Below are 8,816 nucleotides of genomic sequence, written 5' to 3'. Positions count from 1 at the left end.
ATATATATATATATATACGAATGAGAAGACAAAAAAAGTATGAAATGTATTTATTTACTTATTTTAGTCATTTCTAATTAAAACAAAATACTTCCTGAATGGCAACTATATACCAGAATACTGATACTATGGCAAGAAAAAGCAGATAGACTTCTCTACTCTTGTGCACTTTGGAGTCCAAAGTGCATGAGAGTAGGGAACCTTAATCAAGCAATTACACATATAAATGTAAACAAAAACTAAATAAGAATTACAAAATGACAGATATTTGGGGGAAGTTTAACCAAGTTTGGGAGGCCCAAGTGTAAGAAAGATAGTCTGAAAAAGTAACAAATTATCAGGAAGATGAATAGAGTTAAGTAGTCAAAGAGTTGGAGGGTGATCAAGGAGCTTTTCAGGAGAAACAACACAGGCAAAAGCCCCGGGGTGGGGGGGGGAGGGGGCAGTGGAGGGGAGTTCCAGTGTGTTCCACAAGTTGAAAGAAGGTAGTAAAACTTGAGCAAGGAAAAAAAAAGGGGGGGAGTAGAGTACCAGATGAGGTACAGAGGTAGTAAAAGTTCACACCATTCAGTGAACTAATAGACCATGCTTGATAAACTTCATACTTATTCTAAGAATGTTTCAAAAATAACTACAGTATTTTAAATAAGGGATGAATGATGTGGTCATTCTACCTATGGTGTGGAAAATAGTCTGGAAGATTATAAGAGTAGATATTTGGGATATATGGACATTTTATTGCATATGTTTTTGGAAATATTCTGATCTACCTGTAATTTTCTTACTATACCTTTCTATATGAGGTGAATTAAGAGAAGACTTACTGGAAACTGGGAAAGTTACTGCATCACAATTCTTAAAAAAGAGAAGCATTCATAGGAAATTTGGGGCAAGGGCCAACACAAGAGTTGGATCTGGTATTTACACTCCCAAGGAAAAACTAGAAGGTTTTCTCTTCTCCTAGGTTAAATAATGTTGTTTTAACAATCTTCAATACAGTCCCCTTCCTCCTCTACATAGGAAACAGAGAAGCTGAGGATAACATATACATGACTTCTTAGCTTCTTCTGTTCAAGGTGAAGCCAAAGGTCTATAAATGCATTCGTGCTTCCAATGCTACTAGACATGTATATATGCATTTACAGAATAACACAATTTAACTGATCTTTTTACAAATCAGTATGATATTCAAGTTGTTTAATTGTAAAAATTCAGTGACATCTAAATAATTTTTTAAAAAGCATGCCAGAGAGCAATATTTTTAGAAAATTTAGGCATTCATATAAGACTATTGCTATCTTTTCCTTAAATTTGAGGAGCACATATATATTTTGAATAGATGTGAGTGCCGTAATGAATGCAGTTGGAATGAAATATAGTAGCAAAACAAATCTAAAATTCTCCCTCAACGGGGAATTTATATATACACATACATATATGTATATATAAATTTACATATATACATATATATAATTAAGGAGAAATCAATTTACACCGTACAATAGCTGACACTCTCTAAATGTGATGCATGACCATTTTTCTGTTCTATACCCATTGTATTTGTTCACATATAGTGATTTACACCTAAGTAGTTAAAACCTGTAGTGTTAGATTTTTCTGTTTTAATTAACAGCAAATGTTTATACTGCTGTACTAAAAATAACATCGAATCTGAATCACATTAATAAACCAACCTGTGAACACAAGTTATTTCATCTCAAAAAAATACTAGTTTAGGGGCACCTGCGTGGCTCAGTTTGTTAAGCGTCTGACTTCAGCTCAGGTCATGATCTCATGGTTGGTGTGTTCAAGTCCCACATGAGGCTCTATGCAACGGTGTGGAGCCTGCTTTGGATTCTCTCTCCCTCTCTCTCTCTCTCTGCCCCTCCCCAACTCCTGCTCTCTCTCTCAAAAGAAATACATAAGCTTAAAAAAATACTAGTTTAGTTGAATGTATAATTTTGCTATGGAAAAAAAAACTACAGACTTACAATGGTTCAAGTTTTCTTACTTCATGACTGTGCAACAGTAATATGCATCCAGTAACACACGGAATGATCCTCTCTGTAGGTGCTGGGCAGTAGCAGAGACCCGCAGCTCCCACTGAGCCACACAATCAGGAGAGCAAAGCACTGATTCAGTTCAACCATACTGCACCCATACATTCTGGTTTTCACTTTCCGTCTGATATTCAATCAATTGTATAGATACTCAACACTTTCTTATAAAACAGACTTGATGTTAGATGATTTTGCCCAACTGTGAGCTAATGAAGGTGTTCTGAGCACACTGAAGGTAGGCTAGGCTATGGTAGGTGGATTAGATGCATTTTGAACTATTAAATGCATATTTTCAACTTAAAATGGGTTCATCCGGATGTAACTCCATCATAAGTAGAGGAAGATCTATATAACTGTCAGGGTTGTTGAAAAAGTAGACAATTTATGGGGCATAGTGAGGCAACCTAAATACTGTCCGGCTATGTTGAAGCCAAAAGGCCACATAGAAAACTCTTATAAGGCGGTTTAACTCTCTGTAAAAAGTCTTGTCTTGAATTATGTTTTCAGTTGTGATAAAATCAACTTGGAAAAAAGGAAAGTCAGATCCAGAGAATCTGCCCAGGCCAGCAGAGGTCATCAGTAGCTGCCTATCATCTGTTTCACATCCTTCAGGCTATCTTAAAATCTCCAAAAAGCACTGCTGGAAAATAGTCTCTCCCACACAAAAACAGAGGTAGTTTCATAAACCACAAAGAGGGAACCAGCAAAAAACCTTCTGCACACAGCTTCTCTACAAGTCAATGTGCCTGCTTTTATCCAATATCACACACACTGTGTGCCTGACACTCTCCGCTATAAACTGTATCTATTCTCCAACTCCAAAGACAGTGCAGCAGGTTTTTTTTTTTTTTCCATGGGGTCGTCTTTATCCCCAAACCACATCTGTCTTGAGTTTCTCTCAGATTAGTCAGGTGGATCAGTGCTCCCCAGGGCCTGCTCCAGCTGAAGTATTTTAATTTGACTAAACACCTGATTTATTTTATCTCTCCGATGAGAAAGGCAGTTTGTCTTAATAGAGCCTGTCAGCCCACAGCCCCATTCACAGCAATTTACAGGCAGCCAGGGACGCTGGAAGAGAAGAGTGCCGTGATTCTGTATTTTATCCTCCTCCAGAAAGCACCTAAAAGCAGCTATTCACTGCTACTGCATGTGGCATTTTAGAACTGAATTAGCTTTTTATTCAAGTAACTACACTTGTTGTGAATAGCTTATCTGTAAAATTGCTACATTCACTACTGATTTTATTAACCTTTGGCTCTATCACAAAATGGTCTTCAGTTAGGAAAGACCTTTAAAATTGACACATTTTTTTTCTTAGGGGCCTTTATTCCAGTGACTTCAGATTTACTGAGTTTGATCCATTGAATTCTTTACCAGTTGTACTTAAAATTTTGAGTCTCAATAGGAAGTCAATAGTGTGTAAATAAGGAAACACTTTTCAAAATGTAAATATGGCAGCAATTTCCCTCATCAAAAGTTTTCAAATACCATCTTTCACTATAACAGTTTTAAAATCAGCCCTCTAGCCCTTTTTGGTCATAATCTGAAGAACTTGAAAAAAATGAACTAACATAGACTACTTTTTTTTTTAACTTTACCAACTATAACTACCTGTCCATAGGCCCAAAAACCAACAAAGAAAACTCAAAATTGATGAGAACTTAGGTAAAATAAAAAGATAATTAGGATAAATCCCTTTGTGGTATAGAATTTAAAATTAAAAATAAATATCAGGTTTAAAATTTACAGTTTTTCTTTTCCTTTTTTTTTAACATCAGCTCACAGAAAGAATGTGCACGGCACTCTGCTAGTTAATTTCACCCACAGTGACAGTCCATGGTGCTAGAAATAAGACTGGGCATTGGGAAGTTACAGAGGACTCAACATCTGGACAAGGCAGGCACCTTGCAGAGCACTTTACTAGAGATTTGCCTCACCTTCTTACAATATTCTCAGACCTAGGACTTTTACAATATAAACATTTCACACAGGTTACTCTCTTTATAGCTGTCCCCTGCAAGTGATAACATATGTGGTGATAACTCAGTTTTTCTAATGAGAAAACCCAGAAACCAGCACAGCAGTGGGAAGAGAGACAGACTAAAAGAGGGAAGGGAGAAGCTCACTCACCGAGTTGGCCAAATTAAATTTTGTGAGTTTCTCTGCATAGTTTTTATCTCTTCACTCTTATGAAATGAAGGGAAATGGTGTTAAAACGTAATGTGTACCAAGCCAAATAAAACGAACATCAACAAATGGCATTATCTAGAAATGTGTCTCAGGGAATTTAAAACAAGACTTCCACCTAAACGTGCTCAGTCATTGAATCACACATCACTATAATAAGCTTAATAAGACTTAACAATGAAATTACAAGAAACCTGGTGAACTACAAGTATGTGTGTTCAGAATGATGGGGAGGGAAGGCAGTGACACTGGAGTGGAGTTCTGATGGAGACACACTTCTCCACATCAATCCTAGAAAGATTAAAGCACTTAGCAGTAATTTCAAAGCAGCATCAACCAAAGAACTCAGCCAACAATCTAGAAAGATTTTAAATTAAGTTGAAAAGAAAAGCTCTTAAGAGTGAATTCCCTGGTTAGTTCTAATTTTTTTTTTTTTTCAAATGGACATTGTTTGAGAAGAAAGCCAAAATACAATGCTGGTCATAAAAGAAAACTGCATTTGATCTTTTCTGCCCACAGGTAACCTGGTTAAACTGCTGTGCTCATGCTGCAGACTCCTCACACATCAGATGGGCTGTGATGTCCCCACTTCACAAGCACAGTCCATCATTTAGCATTGGCCTTTTTTGATATAGCCTTCTTTTAAATGTCACAAAATAGGGCAGCAAAAAGTCAACAAAAAATAAATAGGGTAAGCTAAAGAAACTAACAATCTATCAGAAGGTCCCCTGATAAAAGTTACTTTGTGGTGACTGCCTGAGAAAGGAACCCCTGTCCCAGTGTACCAGCAGCTAATTTGAGTTCTGAATCCAACAGCAGTTTGAAAAGCTTTCCACTCTAAAGGGCCCCAGTGCATCATAAAGATAAAGGATTTCAGTACAAAACCACCACAAAGACCTCTATTATCTTATCAGTCTTTGGTTACAACAGCTGAACCAATATGACTAAATTCTGAATGACTTTTTTCAAAACAGCAAAATACTGGAATTTCTTTGTTTTCTCATCAGTCAGCTATTGTCATTGCTCCCATATGCTACTGTCCATTTCTTAGTAAATAAAAGTTTAATAAATGCAGTGATTGTGCTCCTAGGAATCACTTAGGGACCACTACACAGGAAATGTGGCTCATGGACTGAGTGAGGTACAGACTGTCTTTGGTTTTTGTTTTTGTTTTTGTTTTTTTTCCCACCAAATGTATGAGAATTTCCCTCCTAAAATGTAAACAACTCTCATTTAAAATGTTATTAAAATCTACTGTGTACAAACAAGACAAGAATACCCAGGAACTCCCTAAATTAAGATCAAACTCCCCTGTCTATTCCAGGCACACTCACCTCTCCTTCAGCTTCCTCTCTCTCTAGCTGCAAAAGGAAGTCTATTCCTGGATCAACTGAGGTCTATTCATGTTGCAGATCCCAAAAGAGCAAGAACAATCCATGGAATCCTGCCATCTAGGCTCCTAACCTCACAGCTGGGCCTTCAGCCCGTTGTGCTTTATTAGCTCATCCTTTTGGGATCCGGAAATGAAGGTATCCTGAAACATCCCTCCTTCAGCAGAAGACAGGCTGCCTTTACATCACTGTTCTCTATGGATGATAACTGGTCAATGGCTACATCTCCATAATTCGCACATAAAAATTGTAATATTTGGCCTTTCAGAAACATGGAATTCTTTGGTCCTTTAGGGAAAAAAAACAATAAAAGAATTTTTTCAATAGTGCTGAATATAGAATTGGCTCTTTCTCAAGAAGTTCCATCAGAATTAGGAGGCAGGAAAGGAAAGATTAAGAAAAAAAGGCCTTATTTAGCAAAGTATTGTCTTAAGAAATTTTATGTGTTACCTTATTTAATCCTCATCCCAAATGTCGCATTGTTACTTTCATCTCACAGACAAAACCCCAAGCTTTCAAAAAGTAAAGAAACTTGACCAGAGATCATTTGATTGGATATGAATTCAGGCCTTCTGATTCCTAATCCAAGGAAGTCTGGAGGTGAAGGAAGAGGTATCTTCCCTTACATCAGAGTTAGAATACATCGTGGGGAATTTCTAAAAGTCAGGAGTAATGCTCTAAGGGACCTAGAATTTTAATGCCACGTAAGACTGAGAAATGCTCAAATTCTCAGTAAGGCTTTATTTACAAAATAATTTTAAAAGCTAGGCTAGGCAATTAGAAAACCAAAGAGGTGAGTAAATTGAACTTTGACAACTTACAGATGTAAAAATAGATCTTGATTTAAGTGATATGCTTGGAGTTACTCAGGAAATTAGCACCCTGCCTGGCAGTCAAGATCCCCTGCTATGTTTTATTCTCCAAAACCTCTCTCCTCAACAAGCATACGGCCTCCTGTTTCCAAATCCAAATACAAAGATTTTGTAGACCATGGCATTCCCAAACATTCCAGATACAAAATTTACAACACTGATGAAAGACTGAGAAATACACTCAAATATTTGCACACATCAAGTGTGCTGCTGTCTTAGGGTGCACTGTGGCTGCCGGCTGAGATGGTCAGGTGCTAGCCAAGAGGAAGTTACCTGGAGAAGTGTAGGAAGTTTTCCTACGAAGGACTGAGGAACCTCTCTGATACAACTAAGGCTTAGAACAGTTGCTTGTACAAACACACCATATCCTTCCCCGTTTCCGGTATTTACAACTTGCCTAGTGTAAATCAAGGGAATCCTTTCCCTAGCCCAATATGCGTGATTGTACAATAATAATAATTGCTTAAACTTATATAGCAATTGCTTTTTAAGCAACTGCTTAGGAAGAGCTTTCTATATATTTATTTGTTTGTTCCTCACAACAATCCTATGCAGTGGGTCATAGTGTTATCCGCATGTTAAAGATAAGGAAACCGAGGCATAAAAAGGTCAAGCAATTTGCCCAAGTCCTAAGCTATTAAGTTATATGTCTAAGATTCAAAATCAGGCAGTTTGGCTACAAAGTCTGCCCTCTTAACCCTATGATGAATGGAGAATAGTACTCCTAAATGATCCACCTTCTAAAAACAACTTCACCCCGACAATGTAGCTGAAATTCTATCGGAGGTTTGTTTTTTAGGTTGTGTGTGTGTGTGTGTGTGTGTGTGTGTGTGTGTGTGTTTAATACAATGTATCCTGAGGTCCTTACTAAAAAGAAAGAATTTACCTACGGAAGGATATATGACACCTTTTGTTTTTTTTTGTTTTGTTTTGTTTTGTTTTGTTTTGTTTTTAAAGTTTACTTATTTTTGAGAGAGAGAGCGAGCTGAAGAGGGGCAGAGAGAGAGGGAGACACAGAATCCGAAACAGGTTCCAGGATCTGAGCTGTAAGCACAGAGCCCGACATGGGACCTGAACCCACGGACCGGATGCTCAACTGACTGAGCCACCCAGGTGCCCCTGACACCTTTTGTTCTTTAAGATAGCTCAATCCACTAGCACTTAGCTCTGTTGACCTTTCAGCACAAGACACACATATCTACCATTGTTTGTAGTTGCTTTTCATTACCAACCCAATCTCTCACTCCCATACTCTCTCTTTTTCTCCACCTAATCTTATTTCTCCAAATTCTAAACTCCTGGTGCTGAGGACTCCCCACCCGTATTCCTATGTTTGAACGAATGCAATCAGACCTAGTAAGTGTCCCTAAACTCTCAAATATTGGAATTTTAGTTTTCCCCAACAGATTGATTTGGCTAGTTCTCTGGCTCTTAGTGGCCTTTTAGACTCCTTCTCAAATCCCCCACCTAGTTAGGTGTGCCCCTAATTACTTGATCAGCAATCTAGATAGCCCAGTCCATGCCATTTTTTTTTTCCTCCTGTTTTGTCCATAGGCATCAGGACATCCCAGTGGACCTAGCTGTTGTTAGTGCTAAGACTTTGAAATCAGAAGGTATGCTAAAAACTTTAAATTAAAACAAAACTGAACAACAACTAAAGGAGATTGCTTATTTGAGTTTTTACAGAATCACAAATAGTTCACAGATTCCCAAATCACTGTACTGAGTATCTGATCAGAGAGCAGGCCAGTAATACAGATTCCACCATTACAAACTTGAATTATGAGTTCGTAAAGGGGAAATGGAAATTTCATATTGATTTTGAATTTGCTGTGTCTGATTGTGCTTTAATAGCTGAATACAGTTGGATAAGTAGCAAGTTCTTTTTGTTCACTATTTTGACTTCAACATTGATTTCTGGGTTCAATAGGTGCTATCATCATCTTACTATAAAAATACATTACAGGGCTCAGTCAGTTAAGCATCTGACTTCGGCTCAGGTCATGATCTCACAGTTTGTGAGTTTGAGCCCCGTGTCGGGTTCTGTGCTGACAGCTCGGAGCCTGCTTTGGATTCTGTGTCTCCCTCTCTCTCTGCCCTTCCCCTGCTCACGCTCTTTCTCTGTCTTTCAATAATAAATAAATGTTTAAAAAAATTTTTTTAAAAACCAACACATTACATTTAGAGAGTTTTTTGAATGTTATCTAATGTTTCCCATGTAAAATCCATAATATTCAGGGCATAAATATTAAGGAATACGAAAGAAAGAAAGAAAGAAAGAAAGAAAGAAAGAAAGAAAGAAAGAA

The 8,816-nt window shown here is 37.5% G+C and overlaps 1 protein-coding gene across 26 annotated transcripts in view; it reads right to left on the bottom strand.

The window, feature by feature from the left end:
• The window catches only part of SOX6 (SRY-box transcription factor 6), a 687,546-nt gene that overhangs the window by 200,570 nt on the left and 478,160 nt on the right, over nt 1-8,816 (bottom strand). The window contains exon 1 of one of the 26 annotated variants that reach the window (XM_049618045.1): nt 6,089-6,229. The exons of 23 other annotated variants lie outside the window; for them this stretch is intronic. The gene's annotated coding sequence lies outside the window, so the exon portion shown is untranslated. Of the gene's footprint in view, nt 1-4,190; nt 4,241-5,581; nt 5,871-6,088; nt 6,230-8,816 lie in introns of those variants that run through there. 2 more of the 26 variants (XM_049618039.1, XM_049618030.1) reach the window with 2 other exon arrangements.

This window comes from Panthera uncia, chromosome D1 (genome assembly GCF_023721935.1).
Source record: "Panthera uncia isolate 11264 chromosome D1, Puncia_PCG_1.0, whole genome shotgun sequence".
In the NCBI taxonomy this organism is placed as follows: Eukaryota; Metazoa; Chordata; class Mammalia; order Carnivora; family Felidae; genus Panthera; species Panthera uncia.
The sequence above is the reverse complement of the archived record's forward strand: the minus strand, read 5'-3'. Positions and strand labels throughout refer to the sequence as shown.